Raw genomic sequence first — 20,159 nt, 5'->3', positions numbered from 1 at the left:
CCGAATATATCCAAAATATTACTTCAAAATGTAATCAATATTAAAATTATTAATAGGCTGGGGCACCTGGGTGGCTCAGTCAGTTGGGCATCTGCCTTGGGCTGGGGTCCTGATCCCAGGGTCCTGGGATCGAGTCCTGCATCAGACACCCTGTTCAGCAGAGAGTCTGCTTCTCCCTTTCCCTCTGCCCTTCCCCCCTGCTTGTGCTCACTCTCTCTCTCTCTCAAATAAATAAATAAACTCTTAAAAAAATTAATAGGCTGTATCACATTTTTTTTTCCCTACTAGGGCTTTGAAACCCAGTGTGCTTTTTATATTTATAGCACAGCTCAACTAGGACTTACCACGTTTCAAGCGCTCAATAGCCATAAGGGGCTACTGTACTGGACGGCACAGGTCTAGAATATATGTTTAAGGCAGAATATAAATGAAGTGGCCTTCCTCTTGGCATCAGTAATAAAGTTCCCAGTTGCCCCAAATCCCCCTGGGTGTACAACATTCGTCTTTCCAACTTCATTTAACACACATATGTGAGGAAAAGGAAAAATGTAAAATCCTGAATTTAAAACTGTGAATAATCATTAAGATAAAAAAAGGGGGGAAAGCATTTATAACAAGAGGATTTTTTAAATATCTATTTGAGGGGCGCCTGGGTGGCTCAGTCGTTAAGCGTCTGCCTTTGGCTCAGGTCATGATCCCAGGGTCCTGGGATCGAGCCCTGCATCCGGCTCCCTGCTCGGTGGGAGGCCTGCTTCTCCCTCTCCCACTCCCCCTGCTTGTATTCCCTCTCTCGCTGTGTCTCTCTCTGTCAAATAAATAAATAAAATATTTTTAAAAAAAAAGAATAATAAAAATAAAATATCTATTTGATTGGGGCACCTAGGTGGCTCAGTTGGTTAAGCATCTGCCTTTGGCTCAGGTCATGACCTCCAGGTCCTGGGAGGGGAGCCTGCTTCTCCCTCTCCCTCTGCCTGCCACTCCCCCAGCTTGTGCTTTCTCTCTCTCTGTCAAATAAATACAATCTTTAAAAAAATTTTTTAAGGGGCGCCTGGGTGACTCAGTCGTTAGGCGTCTGCCTTCAGCTCAGGTCATATCCCAGGGTCCTGGGATCGAGCCCCGCATCGGGCTCCCTGCTCGATGGGAAGCCTGCTTCTCCCTCTCCCACTCCCCCTGCTTGTGTTCCCTCTCTCGCTGTCTCTCTCTCCGTCAAAATAAATAAATAAATAAATAAAAATAAAAAAATAAAATAAAATAAATGTTTTTAAGTATCTATTTGAGGGGCGCCTGAGTAGCTCAGTCAGTTGGGCATCCAACTCTCGATTTCAGCTTAGGTCATGATCTCAGGGTCTTGAGATCGAGCCCTGCCTCAGGCTCCATGCTGAGTGTGGAGCCTGCTTAAGATTCTCCCTCCCGGGGCGCCTGGGTGGCTCAGTCGTTGAGCGTCTGCCTTCAGCTCAGGTCATGATCCCAGAGTCCTGGGATCGAGCCCCGCATCGGGCTCCCTGCTCCACGGGAAGCCTGCTTCTCCCTCGCCCACTCCCCCTGCTTGTGTTCCCTCCCTCGCTGTCTCTCTCTGTCAAATAAATAAATAAAATGTAAAAAAAAAAGAAAAAAAATTCTCTCTCCCCCTCTCCCTCTGCCCCCAGCTTGAGTGTGTGCATGCAAGTGCGCTCTCCCTCTAAAAAAATAAAAATTAAAATAAAAAAATAAAATACCTATTTGACAGGGGATACATAATGTATAAAGATGATCTGCTTGTAGCACAAGGCACTGGCCAGTAAAACTGATAGCTCAGCACTAAGAGTTTGAAAATACACCCACACAAAACTCAAAGCGAAGTACAGAGATTGCGTTGCGGGTGAAAATTTAGTAAGTGTGTCTCAAGATACACGAGGGGAACCAGAGAGTTAGTGACCGGCAGATTTAAGGCCAATGTAGCAGGATCAGCATTTCAAGTACAAAGAGGGGAGAAAGAGCATTATTCTACTGAAGCAGCAGCGTGCTTAGCTTCTGCTGCCTTTCTGACTGTTAAGAAACCAAGGAATGGAGTGATAAGAACATGTGGAAAGACAGGCTCAGGGACTGGAGGGAAAAAACTGCAGGACAGTCAGAGATGCTAAGGGTTAACTGCTGTTAGTTATTCGCTTCTTACTAATCCGATATTTTTGTCCCTTTACTAAACTTTAGTAAATTGTCTTTGACTTTGAAACAGTCTAGTGGCTATAATTTAAAATGTAAGACCCAGGGAAGAAACGGCATTGTCCCACATTTTAACTTTAGAGAAACTTGTCAGTCTTCTTAATGAAGACACAGAATACTGGTTGAGGGATGGAGAGCATCTCCTCCAGAGTGGAGTATCTGGCAAGCACCTGGGGTCAGTCGGTGTAAACTGATGATGAGTGACATGAAGCCGCCTACGGCCATGGCTGGTTCGGCTTCCCAGAAGCTAGCCCCTTGAGCAGAGAGAAAACGTGTGAGAGGTTACCAAACACAGCTCAGGGCACGGGCCACAGATCCACTGCTTAAAATTAGTGCCAGAACAAGGGAGGCAAACTAGAGAAGAGCAAGCAGGGGTCTGGGGCCATTTGGTTTCAGCAGCAACTAAGTGATTGGCCTAAAGGGTAACAGGATAAAATCTTAAACCTGAGCAGTAGGTCTATGAAGGCTGCTGCCTGTGAAGGCTGCTGCCTGTGACGACAAGGAAATTCCAAACTGCCCCTCTGTTTCTTCATCCCACCATCTCCAGCAGAGGATTAAAAGACTCAGGAATAATGACAAGATCAGCCAGGGGAAAAGGCCATGCAGCCCTGTCAGAAATAAACATACACGAGAAGAGGACAATTTTCCAAAGTGGAAAGAGGAGAAAGAGAATCCATCTTCCTGAGGGCTGTCTTTCCAAGGCATATGCCTAAAAGGGTGGAGCAATGTCTCAAATTTGTTCAGGAGGCCAAAGCATCTGAAAATAGTGGTGTTCTTAACAGAATATCATGAAATATTGAGATACAGCATAAAAAATGTTTAATGTAGGGGTGCCTGGGTGGCTCAGTCAGTTAAACATCTGCCTATGGCTCAGGTCGTGATCCCTGGAATCAGGGCCTGCATGGAGCTGCCTGCTCAGTGGTGAGTCTGCTTCTCTTCCTCTTCCCCTCTCCCTCCTCCTGCTTGTGCTCTCTCCCTCTCCCTCTCTCAAATAAATAAAATCTTAAAAAAAATGTTTAATATACAGCAGAAGCCTAAGACTTAGAACAAAATACACATGATATAACTTTTTAAACAAGCCAGAGTCAAACAGCTTTAAAGTTAACACACAAATCAAAAACAAAGTGCACATCTCTAGCAAGGATAGAGTACAAAAGATAAAAGATAATAGTGTAGTCACTGTTTGTTTAAAAGAATCAACGTGAGGGGCACCTGGGTGGCTCAGTCGCTTCTTAAGTGTCTACCTTCAGCTCAGGTCATGATCCCAAGGTCCCAGGATTGAGCCCCTCATAGGGCCCTGAGTCTGCTTTTCCCTCTGCCTCTCCCCCTGCTCATGCTTGCTTGCTCTCTCTCTCTAATAAATAAATAATCTTTAACCCCCACCCCCACCCCAAAAAAAGAATCAATGTGAAAAGCACATTTAGACACTAAAGGACACAAGCCAGGAAGGGTCAGAAGATTAACTGACTCCTTAGTTCAAACAGTGCCACATTTGAACTGTTGTACTTCCAATTTGTAACTGGTAGAGACCTTACTAAGCAATTTATAAAATCAGTCCACGAACCTTAAGTGCTGGTTTGAGAATATCATATAATAAGATACTGAAGGTAAACAGGAACTTTTACCACATCTCTCTATGAAAGTCAGAAGTAGAATTTTAAGTGATTAAAGACTCAGTACAGGATGTTTGCTGAATGAAGTCAGAACAGGGTATCAATAGACAGACATGACCATTTCAAAAATTATTCTTTGCTTGAAAATTATATGTTTTTAAGACTCAGTGTATGACATAGTGAAGAATACAAATTGTTACCAGAATTTCAAAGTCTACAGCACTTTTAAAAAGGAGAAGGAGGGGGCTGGAATCCAACCAAGCCAAAGCAATCAGATCCGGAGCATTAGGCAATTTTTCTAGAAGTTGAAACTGTATCATGATGCAACCGCCTGCAATTATGAATGTCTTTGTAGAGCTAAGTTTGAGTGGAGATTTATTTTATGTTCCTGCTACTTAAACAGAAAATATGCAGCCTCCCAAAGTTCCTCCAACTGCAAAAGAATTTTTTAAAAAGGAAGCATGGAAAGCTGAATAATCTGAGGTATTTTGCTCATTTACACAAATTTCTACAAAATTCCTGTGACTCTGTAACTGATACCACCAGTTTAGAGAAAGATCTTAAAAGGGACAGAAATTACTAGGCCTGGTCAGTGTCTCCCAGAAGAACTTACTTAATAGGTAGACAGCAGTCAATTACACTCATGTGTCAAAAGGAGCAAATGTGCTTAATATAGCATCATAAAATTTTAGAATCAGGGGCGCCTGGGTGGCTCAGTCGTTAAGCGTCTGCCTTCGGCTCAGGTCATGATCCCAGGGTCCTGGGATGGAGTCCCACATCGGGCTCCCTGCTCGGCGGGAAGCCTGCTTCTCCCTCTCCCATTCCCCCTGCTTGTGTTCCTGCTCTCGCTCGCTCTCTCTCTGTCAAATAAATAAATAAAATCTTTAAATAAATAAATAAAAATAAAATAAAATTTTAGAATCAGAAGAGATCTTAGCAATCTAGTTCAACTTCCTCACTTTACCACTGAGGAAATGGACTCTAAAAAGTGAAATCACTTGTTAAGGTCCCAGTTACTTAACAGTCTAGGACATAAAACCTCAATCTTCAGATTAAAGACTCCTGACCCTAAAGTGTGCCGATGAATAAAAGTTGCTGATCTGTTATATATACAGCAGTGAGAGGAGTCAATCCCCAGGCAAGTTAAAATTGGTGTCCCTTTCCAATCTTCACAAAAGAATAAAAGTAAGTATACTGTCTCTTCCCCCTTAAACAGACACTGCCCATATTAAAAGCAAACACATACCAGCTGTTTGTTCTGAACAAGAAAAAGGCACAAAGATAACTCACAAAACAATCACTTGGGTTTTTTTTTTCCTCTTTATAAAATCTCTCATTTTTATTCTGCAAATAGCAAATTTAGTATTTGCTATATAGATTTTCAGATCCAGTGGGGGAAATAAAAATCACATTTCTATTTTCATAGTACTGAAGGACCCCGGCTATTTCTTTTTTTTTAAGATTCTATTTATTTATTTGACAGAGAGAGACACAGCTAGAGAGGGAACACAAGCAGGGGGAGTGGGAGAGGAAGAAGCAGGCCTCCCGCAGAGCAGGGAGCCCGATGTGGGGCTCGATCCCAGGACCCTGAGATCATGACCTGAGCCGAAGGCAGACGCCCAACCGACTGGGCCACCCAGGTGCCCCGGACCCCGGCTATTTCAAGAGAAGATACCACTCTACTCATTGTCCTTACGAGTCCCTAAGATGCTTTTCTGTACAACCACCCTAGATACTGTAAACAGAGACTAGGAAATAGTTTCATTTGGATCTTAATACCCAGCTTCATTGTTGGTTATTTTTTCCCTGCTTAGGTAATCTTCCATACAGACACACAGCAGGTCCTATCAGACCTTAGAAAGAAAAACCACACCTTTGGGGCGACTGGCTGGCTCAGTCCATAGGGCATGCGGCTCTTGATCACCAGGTTGTCAGTTCAAGTCCCACATTGGGTGTAGACATTACTTAAAATTATAAAAAGAAAAGAAAAGAAAAAAGAAGAAAATAAAAGCCTCACCTTCAATTAAACTCTGGGAAATAAAACTGACAAACATACAAAGGGACTGAAATTTGGCAAGGCACGAGTTCTGACATGAAGAGCAGGAGATGCTTTTCCATGCTGAATATTTAACTCCTCATAAATTACAAGTTCTTTAGTGACAACTGTTCATTAAAAACGTGCCCTTTAATAATGGCAAGGCACTCCTACTCAAACTAACTTTCAAAAACATGGCCAGGAAGAAAGGTTTTAATTTCCCATACTGGTAGAAGTGGGTTTTTCCCCTTTCTGACTTAAATGAAAGAAGAAAACTGAGCTGACAGCTAACTTCCTTACCAACAGGCAGCCAGGAAGACACCAGGGACTAAACGGAAGGGAAAGAAGAGTTCTAACATTTAGTGAGTTTTACACACATTAATTCATTTAATCTGCATGGCAACTACACGAAGTAGCTATAATGCCCAATTTACAGATGAGAACACTGAGCTCCAAAAGGTTAAGTAGTTGGTAGGAGGTCTTCCATAAAGTAACAGAGCCAGGATCTGCTACCAGGCAAAGGACTGACTTCCATTACAAGCCCTGTGTTCCCCAAGGCAGAGGTGTGCCTGTTTTACTTATCTCCAATATCTGGGCTAGTGCCTCCCTACAACAGGTACTCAATAAATGCCTGACAGATATAGAAAATAAAAGATAATTGGTGAACTCAACAACAACAACAAAAACAAAAACAACTTAAAACTGGGCAAAGGACTTGAATACACAATTCCTTCAAAGATACACAAGTGGCCAACAGGCACATGAAAAGATGTTCAACACCACAAATCTTTAAGAGAAATGAAAATCAGAATTACAGGGACATACCACCTCACACCCATTACGATGACTACTACCAAAAAATTGGAAAATTACAAGTGCTGGCGAGAATGTGGAGAAATTGGAACCCTCTGCACTGTTGGTGGGAATGTAAGATGGTGCAGACGCTGTAGAAACAGAATGGTGGTGCCTCAAAAAATTAAAAAGAATTACCATATGATCCAACAATTCCTCTTCTGGGTATATATACAGAAGAATTGAAAGCAGGGTCTCAAAGCAATATTTGTACACCCATGTTCATAGCAATACTCATAAGAGTAAAGCACAGAGGCAATCCAAGTACCCACTGACAGATGAGTGGACAGGCAAAATATGGTCTATACATACCATGGAATAGGATTCAGCCTTAAAAAGGAAAGAAAGTCTGACACATGTTACAACATGGATGAACCCTAAGAACATTATGCTAAGTGAAATAAGTCACTCACAAAAAGACAAGTACTGTGTGATTCCACTTATATGAGGTAATCAAAGTCATAGAGACAGAAGGTAAAATGGTGGTTGCCAGGGGGAGGGAGAGGGGGAATGGAGAATTAGTGTTTAATGGATACACAGTTTCATTTTGGCAAGATGAAGAGGGTTCTGGAAAAGGATGGTGGTGGTGGCTGCACAAGAGGAAGGTATTTAACATCACTGAACTGTAAATTTAAAAATGGTTACGACGGTAAATTTTGTTATGTGTATTTTACCACAATAAAAACAACTGGAAAAAAAGATGGTTGGTATTCTTTTGTATATTTTTATGCCAAACACTAACATACTAGTGTTCTGCACATTGCTTTTGCACTTAATATTCTGAAGGTCGAAGTAAGAGATAATTGGTATATTCTCCAAAGAAGCTATATAAATGCCCAATAAGCACATGAAAAGGTGTTCAACATCACTAGTCATGAGGCAAATGCAAATCAAAATTACAATGAGATACCGCACTTCACCCTCACTAGAATGACTGCAATTTAAAAAAAATTAAAACAAAACATGAGTTGACAAGGATGTGGAAAAATGGAACTTCACTCATTGCTGATGGCACAATCACTTTAGAAACCAGGTGTGTGGTTCCTCAAAAGGTGGAGCTCCCATATGAACTGGCAATTCCACTCCTAGGTACACACCCCAGATAAATGAAAACATAAGTCCACTCACAAACACAAATATTCAAAACAGCGTTATTCCTAATAGGCAAAAAGTGGAACAACCCAAATGTCCATCAGCTGATGAACAACAACAACAAAAAGGTGGTATATCCAAGCAATGGAAAATGATTTAGCCCTAAAAAGGATAAAGTACTGATACATGCTACAACATGAATGAACTTGGAAAACATTTTGCTAAGTGAAAGAAGTCCGTCATACTGTACGGTTCCATTTATGTGAAATGTCTAGAATAGGCAAGTCTAGAGAGACAGAGAGTAGGGCTGGGAATACAGGGTTTCTTCTTGGGATGAAGAAAAGATACTAAAACTGATGGTGGTGATAGCGGTACAACTTTGCACGAAAAAGAGAGTTTACCCAGCAGTTTTTCTTTTTTTTTTTTAAAGATTTTATTTATTTATTTAATTGACAGAGAGAGAGAGAGACAGCGAGACAGGGAACACAAGCAGGGGGAGTGGGAGAGGGAGAAGCAGGCCTCCCGCCGAGCCGGGAGCCCGATGCGGGGCTCGATCCCAGGACCCCGGGATCATGACCTGAGCCGAAGGCAGTCGCTTAACGACTGAGCCACCCAGGCACCCTAAAAAAATTTTCTGAAGATTTTATTTATTTATTTGAGACAGAGAGAATGAGAGACAGAGAGCATGAGAGGGAGGAGGGTCAGAGGGAGAAGCAGACTCCCCGCTGAGCAGGGAGCCCGATGCGGCGCCCGATCCCAGGACCCCGGGATCATGACCTGAGCCCAAGGCAGTCGCTTAACCAACTGAGCCACCCAGGCGCCCCTACCCAGCAGTTTTTCCTGTTTACCACCTACAAGCCGCAATTTTTGACCAAACAACAGAAAAAAGACTTGCAGAAAACTCAGTGATTATAAAATGCTAGAGACCAGGAGGATGAACTCCTCATCAGGGCAGGGAAGCCTCTCCTTGATGTAAACCCAAACTTCTTAGTTTTACTTCCTGTTACTTGCCCTCAAAATACAGAGCAGCTACTATCTCAACATGTTACTTTTATGCCTCATTATCTTTGCTCAAGCTGGCCTAGAATGTCTTACCTAAACTATCCCTGCCTCAAAACCCCAGATTTCCATCAATACCAAACCCAAGGGCTAACTCCTACTTGGGATTCCCTCCCAGACACACCCACCCAACCCTCATGAAGTGATGACCTTCCAGGGTCCCACCTTAGGTCCCACCGTACTCATTGCAGTTGTCTCACTCGTGAGACACAGAGTTCCTTGTATCTAGGAGAGTCTTCCGAACACAAAAGATGTTTGATAAACTGGCATTTCTGGAGGTTTCTCCTCCCACACGCAGGACACTTTCTCTTGGTCACATTCACCTGAGAAGCTTTTCGATAAACCCAACCATGCACAAAACAAACACAGGCAACCAGTGATACAGGGCTGGTCTCTCCTTTGTCTTCACGTTCCCTGGCCCATCTGGCATTTGAAAGGCCGGACTCCCTCCGCATTGCTGTTACCACCGAACAAGGTTATCTAGAGCTCTCCGGTTCAACAAAGCCGAATCCCTTCCATTAATACAGCAACCACATAGGGTGCACAGGACAGGTGTCACCCCCACTTTACAGAGCAACCATCAGAGGTCAAGCAACTTGCCCAAGCTGAGGCTGAAGCAAATTCAGGACCTCAAACTTCTTAACTATAGTTCTGATTCCTCATGCTGGTTTTGCTGAGAGTATTTCCAGTGAAAATTCTACTCTTTTAATTACTTAAAAATAGTAATATAAATTCAGATGGAAGGACATATTCTAAAACACTGAAATGATTTTCTCTGGGCAATAGGATTATGGGTAAATTGCTTTTTTCTGTGTTTTTGTATGTGTGTTTGTTTTATACATTATGTATGGAACCCACATATTATAAAACTACATTATTAAAACATAAGGGCCATTGTAAAACTGATATATAAGAGAAAAAGCACCTGAGAACCTCCGAAAAATAATCATTTCACTAGAAAACATTTTCTAAAATCTAAATTTGAGAGGCGCCTGGGTGGCTCCGTTGGTTAAGTACCTGCCTTCGGCTCAGGTCATGATCCCAGGGTCCTGGGATCGAACCCCACATCGGGCTCTCTGCTCAGTGGGAACCTGCTTCTCCCTCTCCCTGCTGCTCCCTCTGCTTGTACTCTCTCTAATAAATAAATAAAATCTTTAAAAATAAATAAATAAATGGGGCACCTGGATGGCTCAGTTGGTTAAGCATCTGCCTTCGGCTCAGGTCATGATCTCAGGGTCCTGGGATCGAGCATCGGGCTCCCTGCTCAGCGGGAAGCCTGCTTCTCCCTCTCCTATTCCCCCCGCTTGTGTTCCCTCTCTCGCGCTCTCTCTGTGTCAAATAAATTTTAAATAAATAAATAAAGTAAAATAAAATAAAATAAATCTAAATTTGACTCTGAAGCTAGATTCTCAATGTAACAACCTAAGTAAGCCACATATGCGTTACAACAGAAATCAGCAATATGGTGATTACAAGATACACAGTTTTTTCTAGTCACCCATGTGTGAAAGAAACTTAGTGATAATAGTTTTCTTTCACTTAGGCCTTAAAAAAAAATTACCATGCCTATAAAGCTTATTTATTCTATAGTCTGGAAAAGAAAAGTCTAATAGGATCCTTCCTGCCTTAAGGTATTAGAACATAATGTCTCCAATAATAAATCATTCTTAGGAGTAAATCAGTTAAAGAGACAAGGCAGGAGGTCAAAAGATCTGGTTTCAAGATTTTTAGGAAAATATCCCTAAAATCTCTTATCTTCCCTGAGAGGCGGGGAAAATATGCCAAATATTTCAACACACTACACGACTTAAGATCTGTAGAATCTGATAAAAAAATCTCGTTAAAGTTGCCATCCCTTTATACATCAAACCCAAATTTCGGATGATTTGTACACCCTGAACATCTGGATCTTCAGGCCTTTAATTTCAGAGAAGATACAGTAAATCAAGGACTTGAAAATTCTGAGTGTGAAAAATGGGCAGAGTTCAAACTGGGATCTAATCCAAGCTATACTTAGACGTAAGTAAGCAAAGGAGAATACAAATATCAAACTATTAACTGGAGTCGCAAGTATATTAGACTTTGTGCTTATATAAAATATTTGGGCAGGAAAATGTCTGTACTCTCATTAGGATCCCTGAGAAGAGGTGGAAGAGAATACATTTTCCCCAGGAAAAGAGATACCAAAGGGAGTTCCCAATAGGGATTCTGTATTAGGACTACTTCCTCTTTTCAAAGATTTTACAAAGAATAGTTTTAAGATTTTGTTGCTGAACCGCTTTAGACAATTAAAAACCAGACCCACCCATTGAGTTAGTGCTAGTGGAATCTGTCCTTCTGGAAGTGCCAGATGGAGATTAAAAAAAAAACAACAAAAAAAAAACCCTTTTACTAATGGTGGCCAAGATTCCTTGGTACTTGGTGCCAGGACCAGGATATTTACCCAGATGTCCTAGCCAAATCCAAGGTTGGTTTACTACTATCTGCCAACCTAAGAAAAAAATAATAATAAAGCCTTCTCTGTTCCCCTGATTGAAATCTGAAGAGGTCGCTCTTACTTGAAATTCTTGTGTAGTACCATCAGTCAATATGTTTTCCCTTAAAAGAGCACTGTAACTGAAATGCTGATTTAAAGCATATGGATTCTCTGAGTTCCATCTACATGGGGAACATACACTACGTATATTAAAAATATGTAAGATGCTGTAATCGTTTAAAGCCTCCCTAAACGGTTATCTAAAAAACTCTTATCCAGGGCAATACTGACAATGCTTTCCAATTAAGATTGAAGAGACTTACATGAAGGTTTATATTAAACAGAGATTTCTGAACCATGAAACTTTTAAGACTAAAAAGGAAGGCTTTGCTGCCAGGAGCACAATTCCAGGAAAAAGCTATATATGCAAATGTCAGTTACAAGGCCTCCCAGGGTTGAGCAAAGATCCTGCATACAAATAGCAAAGTATACACTCAATAGCAAGTCTGAACATCAAGCACTGGTCTGGCCTTTCTGCCAACCACTAAGGTGCTCCTGCCAACATACTTGTGCATTGCTGAAAATACCAGAAAGTAGGGTTCAATCTCTAGCTCTGTATTCACTAGCTGTGTGGCCTTTTAGGCAAGTCAGTAAAATTCTTTGAGCCTCATATGTTCCCTCATATTTAACTACTTCTTCAACAAAATCAATAACGTTATTATTCTGTATCTTTCGCTATTTTAAAATATTTTAATAAATATATATTTTAAGGACTACAATCTATATGGCCTTAAATTATCGGTCCTCTCCTCTCCCAAAGTCCCACTTCAGGACCTTTGTACTTGTTGTTCTCTCTTCCTACTATGCCCTTCCCTCAGGGATCTACATTCCCTCACTTCCTCTAGATCTTTACTCAAGTCACATTCTCATCAAGGTCTCTTCTTGCCACCCTATCTAAAATTCTTATTACCCTAACTCTTGTCCCCAAAACTGCGTTTTTCCTCTTCCCTGACTTATTTTTTTTTCATACCATGTATCACTGTCCAACATACAATAAATTTTATTGATAATGGTTATTGTATGTCTCCCCTACTTGAAGGGGGAGTTCCAAGAGAACAAAGATTTCAGTTTTATTCACTGCTATCCCATCAGCACCCAGAACAGCACCTGGCACACGGTCATGCTCATTTCTGTTGAGTGAATAACAAATGAGACTTAATACAGCTCACAGATAGGTACCCCACAGCCCCACCTGCTGCCTTTGGGTAGGATATGACAACACTTCAAAGAACTATCAGCTTGTCAGGACTGATCAACACTGTGCACTCTTTACATCTGAAAAAAACACTGGACCTCACACCTCATTTGTACAAGAGAATTAAGAAGCTGATAATTGGGATAAAGTAGAAAGTTATATGGGGTAAAAAGCCTCACTTTAGTTAACACTCAACAAAATGTCCTTTTAATGTTAATATTAAGCCATCTCGGGGCACCTGGGTGGCTCATTCGGTTTAGTGTCTGCCTTCAGCTCAGGTCATGATCCCAGGGCCCTGCAACTGAGCCCCGCACTGGGCTCCCTGCTCAGCGAAGAGCCTGCTTCTCCCTCTCCCTCTGCTGCTCCCCCTGCTTGTGCTCTCCCTCTCTCTCTCAAATACATAAATAAAATCTTTAAAAAAAAAAAAATATTAAGCCATCTCCATGTAACTTCACCACCCTACCCTCTGCTTTTTTCTTTCGCTTTGACTTGAATAAAACCAATCTTAAAACTTATGAACCTCATATTTGCAATTAACTAAATAATATTTACCAAACACACTACTCGGCAGAATCCTGCAGAGGGTGCTATAAAGTGAAATAAAAGGGGCGCCTAGCTGGCTCAGTTGGTGGAGCATGCAACTCTTGATCTCAGGGTTGTGGGCTGGAGCCCCACACTGGATGTAGAGATTACTTTATAAAAATCTTAAAATACAGTGGAAGGTCCTTACCATATACATTCCCAGAATGAAATATACATGTATATATACGTATGTGTGTTGTGTGTGACCATATATGGCCAGAAATATATCTGCAAATAATAATCAAGAACACCTGCAAGGGAAAAATTCAAAGATGCCTACATTTGTATGGAGTACAAGAGGACCAGTTCATCTCTTATTAACCATCCATTGGGCTTAGAATCCCAACAGAGACAGTACTTAAAAGCAAGGGTCAAACATTACTAAGTTCACATGTATTTATGTATGAGTCAAATGGGATGCAACAGACTCAATGTTAGACACTGGGTAAAAAAAAATTGTTTTAATATAAGTAAGAAGGACACCAAATTCGAAACTCCTAAAGAACAGAAACCAGATCAGCTTCTGTTGTGCTTAAGCACAGGCCGGAGCTTAAGCAATTCTTGAAAAGGTAGGGAAGGGCACGATCTTTATTTTCAGACAATACCTACAAGGGATCCCACCCAGTTTCAGATTCTTTTACTCCTTTGGACGAGGGGGCCTAAGACGTACTTTACCACTTTCTGTGGTAAAGTAAAAAACGTCAAAAACCCAGCACCAGCCTTGTTCTAGTGATCATCTACTTCCTTTGGTTTAATAAAGGCCAGCCTTGCTCCTTGCCAGGAATTCACTATACTAATCTAATAACCAAGCACCTGGTGGAGTCAGTACCTGAGCTCAAATCCTGACACCACCATGTAATAGTTGTATGACCCTGGGCAAGGTACTTGACCTTTGGATGCCTCCTCTGTAAAATGGGGATAATGACAGCACCTTCATTGGGTAAGGATGATTAATGAGATAAAACATAAAAGACTTGCCCAAAGCCTGACCAAAGGAAGCCCTCAATAAAGGTTAATTGTTATTATTTCCAGAGGGAAAAAAATGCCCCAAGGCTGAGGAGCAACATAACTGAGGATGCCTGCAAAAGGTTATCATTAAACCCAAAAGTCAAACACATTTGTTCTCCTGATTTGTGGATACCATAGGTTATAGTAATAGTAATAAAACAGTAACACCAACCAGAATCGTAACCACAACTGCAGCAACGCTAATACTGAGCTCTTACTGGCCAGGCACTGTTCTAACCTAAAACAGGAAGAAGGCAAGGTCGCTTAAAAAAAAAAAAAAAAAATCCAATTTTCTCTACCCTCCTTTTAAAATACGGTAACTGGTGACCAAGTTTTGCTAAAAACAGGTATGTAGAAGATCACAGACTTGACGAGTAATTTCTTCATACCAAAGAGGTGGGGCTGTGAGAGGAGGAGGGGGTGGTGCTCGGTTCCTGCCAGATGGAAAAGCCACATGAAGTGGAGAAAACAGCCGAGTTCAGGGTTTATCCCCAAATCAAAATCAGATTTTTGAAGCACGGGACCTCCAAATTAGGGGAATCAGAGGGCTCTGCTTTTCAAATAACCTCTACACAAGTGTCATCTGTCTTCCGAGCCAATCCCCTGCCGAGGGAGGAGGCTCGGGTTACGGGGCACTGGTGTCATTTGAGAAATCCTTGTCACCTCTTGTCATCCACCTTCGCCGAGAATCACAGTCCCACCCGGGGGGAGGGGGACAAAAGCCACGGCCAGGCAGACGGGACCGGCGCACGCACGGAGGCCGCGGCCAGGGTGCCCTCCATTCCGGCTCGCGGGCACCGGGTGGCAGGGCCCGAGGAGCGCTCCCGAGGCCGGGCGGCAGCGCCCGGGGGCAACAGGTCCCGCCCGGGCTCGGCCCCCGCGGGGTCCGGGCCGCCCCAGGCCCCCCAAGGCCAAGGGGAGGGGAGCGGGGCGCCCGGGAGCGAGCGGCGCCTGGGGCGGCGCAGGGGCAAGGAGTCCAAGCTCCATCTTGGGGCGGGCGGAGGAAGGGAAGGCCGGGCGCGGCGCTGACAGGGCCGAGCCACTTTTCCGGCTCCGCGGGGGGGCACCCCAGGGACCCCCAGCCTCCAGGGCCACCCGCTCGGGACTCCCCGGGCCCCCACGGGGGCGGCCCCGCTCGCGGCACTCGGGGCCCTGCGGACGCCGGGCCCGGCCCCCCAGCCCCGGCCCCGAGCCCGGCGGACCGGAGCGGGCCCGGCCGGGCGCAGGGGGAAGGGGAGGAGGATGCCAGGGAAGGGGAGAGGGCCCGCGCCCCGCTCACCGTCGCCTCGGTCGCCGCCGGTCGCCGCCACCTGCCCACTGCAGCACCAGCAGCAGCCGCGCGGCCGCCGCCTCCCGGCTCGTCGGCTCGGGGCGGGGGAGAGCGTGACGCGCCGCCGCCGCCGCCGCCGCCGCCGCCGCCGCCGCCGCGGGGCCGGGCGGGCGCGCGCCGCCAGGAGGAGACGCGGCGGCGGCTCCTCCACGCGCGCTCGGCCGCCGCGCCCGCCCCCGGCCCGGCCCGGCCGCCCAGTGCCTGCGCCGCGCGCCCCGCGCCCACCCCCGGCCCCGGCCCGAGCCCCGCAGCGCCGCCTCTTTGTCTGCACCCGCCGCAGCCCGGGAGCCGAGCTCCAGCCGCCCGCCGCGCCCGCCGTCCCGCCCTCAGACCCCAATGAGGACCGGCCGGGAAGGAAGGTGTGGGGGAAGCCCCCAGGGGCCTGGGCTAAGGGGCTTCTCCTCATTTCGGTTAGTTGCGCATTTCCTGAAAACGTTCCCGGAATTGGCAAGTCACACCCGGGAGCTCCATTCAGTCCTGGCCACAGCCTGCTAGCGTGGGGCTGATTTTTTTGTCCCCCTCTTTTTCGCCAGACCCACAAGCTAGGAGGAGCTGCCCACAGCTGGTCAAGTTTAGGGGGCGTCGTCTCTGTCCGCCTCTCCCTCCGGGGAAGGACCCCGGGTGCGGAATTCCGGGGAAAACCTGAAAGGAGCCGCCTACAGCAAGTGAAGCTTGAGAAGGACCATCTCTGTCGGCAGCCTCCTTTCCTCCAGCGAAAGGTTTAAGATCCCTTGAAACAAGCCCGGCACTTGCTCCATTACTTTGAGAAAAGCCTCTTTTATTCGCCCCAGCCGCTTGGACGAAAGCCCTGGTTCATGTCCCGTCCTCCCTCCTCCCCGCAGGGATCTCCCTTAAAAGCTTTTGAAAGGGACTGGAGAGGAGGCAGCCACAGCCTGCTCGGGGCTGCTGCCTCGCAGGGCGGCCAGCATTTCACTCTCACTGACCATGGCAACCCCAGAAGCTTTGCAGCTCCTGGGAGGAATTTGCAGCTGTCGGGGAAGCCCGGGGTTTGCAGCGACGCCGAGGTGGATAAGGGGCCCCAGGGCCGCCGCCTCCTGCGGGGTAGAAGAGAACAATCAGGAGGGCGACCCCTCTGCTGACCTTCATTCAAAGCACCGTGCTGCTGGACCAACAGGCTCGCACAGGGCATAGGGAGGGAACTAACGTTGGAAATGCTCGAAGCTCTGAACAAAGTAAATTGATCTGCTGGCCCCTCCCCTCGATTCACATTTTAAATCACAAAAATGACATTTCTTAATTCAATACTGCCCTGGTTTGCCAGCTGCGAGGTCACAGTGGTGGGGGCCCCCCTGAAATCCAGTATCCATATTCCTAATCTGACTCACCCCTCACCCCCTCATCTGAACACTTCAGCTCTAATAAGCAACCTATATAATCATAGATGCCATAAAATGAGGTCACTGTTAATGGTGGGGTGCAACTGTAAACCTTTCTGTTTTTATCTTTTCTCCCCTACTCATTCTGCTGAGCCTGTCTTTATTTTAAAATGCTGATATTTTGTTCATTATAGATTTTTTGCATTAATTTCTATTTTGGGGGCACGCCTGGGTGGCTCAGTCCTTAAGTGTCTGCCTTGGGCTCAGGATATGATCCCAGAGTCTTGGGATCCAGCCCCACATCAGGCTCCCGGCTCAGCGGGAAGCCTGCTTCTTCCTCTCCCACTCCCCCTGCTTGTGTTTGTTTGTTTGACAGAGAGACAGGAGTAGGCAGAGCCCCAGGCAGAGGTAGAGGGAGAAGCAGGCTCCCCGCTGAGCAGAGAGCCCAATGTGGGACTCAGTCCCAGGACGCTGGGATCATGACCTGAGCTGAAGGCAGACGTTTAGCTGACTGAGCCACCCAGGTGCCCTAATTTCTATTTTTTAATATTGTGTTAAAATATTATTTCTCTAAACTACTGAGTTTTTAGTACTCCTTTAAATTCTGTGACCAAGGCCTAGTCCCAGCCCTCCTAGCAGAACACTGACTGTGCTCAGTCCCAAAGAGTGGCCAATATTAAGACTAAAGAACATGCTCAGTCCTACCTCAAAATAAGCTCTTACATTCCATTTTTAGATTTAGCCACTGATCATTTTAAAATGCATGTCTTCTGTAAAAGTATTAGAACAGCTCAATTGACAAGACTTTGGAAGATGGAGGGACGTAGCAGAAGTAGAAAGCCAGGTAGAGTCTCCCAAATCTTCATTTTACAAAGTGAGGAAGTTTGTAAATACCTGCGTTTTGTTTGTTTGTTTGTTTTCTGGAACAAAAAATAAAGGTTTAATCATATCATTGATGTAACCAATAGGCCTAACTACAAATAATGGTAGAATTGTGTTGAGGGGGCGCCTGGGTGGCTCAGTTGGTTAAGCGACTGCCTTCAGCTCAGGTCATGGTCCCGGAGTCCCGGGATCGAGTCCCACGTCGGGCTCCAAGCTCAGCAGGGAGCCTGCTTCTCCCTCTGACCCTCTCTCCTCTCATGCTGTTTCTCTCTCTCAAATAAATAAATAAATAAAATCTTTAAAAAAAAAAAAAAAAAAAAAGAATTGTGTTGAGGAAGAGAGGTAGTAGTGCTTTAATCATTACAGAATGTCAATAGATGATGTCTACAGATGATAAATAAGTAGCAATATGAGTATATTCTTAGAGATATAGAAGTTACTACCAGAAGAAAAAGAAGCAAAAAAATAGTGGTTTCTGGGCACCTGGCTGGCTCAGTTGGTAGAGAATGTGACTCTTGGTCTCAGGGTTGTGGGTTTGGGCCCCATGTTGAGTGTAGATATTATTTAAAAATAAAATCTAGGGGTGCCTGGGTGGCTCAGTCGTTAAGCGTCTGCCTTCGGCTCAGGTCATGGTCCCAGGGTTCTGAGATGGAGCCCCGCTTTGGACTCTCTGGTCAGTGGGGAGCCTGCTTCTCCCTCTCCCACTACCCCTGCTTGTGTTCCTTCTCTTGGCTGTGTCTCTGTCAAATAAATAAAATCTTTAAAAAAATAAAAATAAAATCTATTAAAAAAATATAGTGGGGACCTCTGGGTGGCTCAGTCAGTTAAGTGTTTGCCTTGGGCTCAGGTCATCATCTTGAGGGCCTGCGATGGAGTCCCGCATCAGGCTCCTTGCTCAGTGGGGAACCTGCTTCTCCCTCTTCCGGCCGCTCCCCCTGCCTGTGCGCTCTCTTGCTCTCGCTCTCTCTGACAAATAAACTCTTTTTTAAAAAATAAATAAATAGAAATTTAAAAAATATAGTGGTCTCTGGGGAAGATGGGGTGGGGAAGGTAGGCAGAACAATGTTGCTTTTCACTATAAACCCTGATATACTTTTTTTTTTTTCAAAGATTTTATTTATTTGACAGAGAGAGATAGCGAGAGAGGGAACACAAGCAGGGGGAGTGGGAGAGGAAGAAACAGGCTTCCCGCAGAGCAGGGAGCCTGATGCGGGGCTTGATCCCAGGACCCTGGGACCATGACCCGAGCCGAAGGCAGACGCCCAACAACTGAGCCACCCTGGCGCCCCGATATACTTTATTTTTAAAAAAACGTGTATGCATTACTTTGCTTCCCCCCACCAAAATAAAGTATTTAAGATCCTCAAATGAAATGAGTAAAGAATATTCTCTGCAAATAAGGCAAAATCAGGGAGGCATACAAACCCTCAGAGACTATTAACTATAGGAAACAAACTGAGGGTTGCTGGAGGTGGGTGGGGGGATGGGATAACTGGGTGATGGGCATTAAGGAGGGCACATGATGTAATGAGTACTGGGTATAAGATGCAACTGATGAATAACTGAACTCTACCTCTGAAACAAATGCTATACTATATGTTAATTAATTGAATTTAAATAAAATAAGATTAAAAAATATTCTGGGCAAAGTGATAGATGTTTGTGGTTTATTTCTACACAGCTCTTTAGCATTAATTCTTTTTTCTGCCAGTTTTCCACAGTACTGCAGGTTTATTATTTTGTTTATTACCTGTCTTACTCCACCTCTACTGGAATGTAAATTCCAAGAGAGTAAGGATTGTTGGCTCTTATTCGTTGCTCCAGCTGCATTTCCAGAATAATGCTTGGTCTATAGTAGATTATTAAAAAGGACAGAGTGAAAGACTTTAGGTTCTAAATAACTGGGGACTTTTCCTCTGTATTTTCTCTTCTTTTTAAAAAGACCAATAAATGTTCATTCCATAAATTTCAAGCAAGCAAAATGAAGAAAACAAAACAGTTATAATCCCACACATCCAAAGGAAATTACTATAAATAAATAATGGTTTTAAATAACTCATTACTGTTTAGAAATATTTTAAATCTCTCATTAAGGCACTAATAGTTCTTACTGCCATTCAAAAGCAACACTCACTATAAAATAGTGGTTGGAGGGTACTTTGTAAACTACTATAAAGATGTGAGGATTTAAGGGTGCGTGGGTGGCTCAGTTGGTTAAGCGACTGCCTTTGGCTCAGGTCATGATCCTGGAGTCCCAGGATCGAGTCCCGCATCGGGCTCCCTACTCAGCGGGGAGTCTGCTTCTCCCTCTGACCTTCCTCCCTCTCATGCTCTCTGTCTCTCATTCTCTCTCTCTCAAATATATAAGTAAAATCTTAAAAAAAAAAAAAAAAAGATGTGAGGATTTATAGAGCTCTTGAAATAGAAAATGAAGCCAAG

General features: G+C 44.5%; 1 protein-coding gene across 10 annotated transcripts in view; it reads right to left on the bottom strand.

Moving 5' to 3' along the window:
* CLIP1 (CAP-Gly domain containing linker protein 1) overlaps nucleotides 1-15,606 on the bottom strand; it is a 118,284-nt gene extending 102,678 nt beyond the window's left edge. For all 10 annotated transcript variants that reach the window (XM_064578298.1, XM_045887736.3, XM_064578304.1 and 7 more), the window contains exon 1: nucleotides 15,451-15,606. The gene's annotated coding sequence lies outside the window, so the exon portion shown is untranslated. The remainder of the gene's footprint in view (nucleotides 1-15,450) is intronic.
* Nucleotides 15,607-20,159: the final 4,553 nt, after the last annotated feature.

This window comes from Mirounga angustirostris, unplaced genomic scaffold (assembly GCF_029215605.1).
Source record: "Mirounga angustirostris isolate CCGP_5_RB_7025 unplaced genomic scaffold, mMirAng1.0.hap1 SCAF_14, whole genome shotgun sequence".
In the NCBI taxonomy this organism is placed as follows: Eukaryota; Metazoa; Chordata; class Mammalia; order Carnivora; family Phocidae; genus Mirounga; species Mirounga angustirostris.
This window is presented reverse-complemented; position numbering and strand designations above follow the sequence as displayed.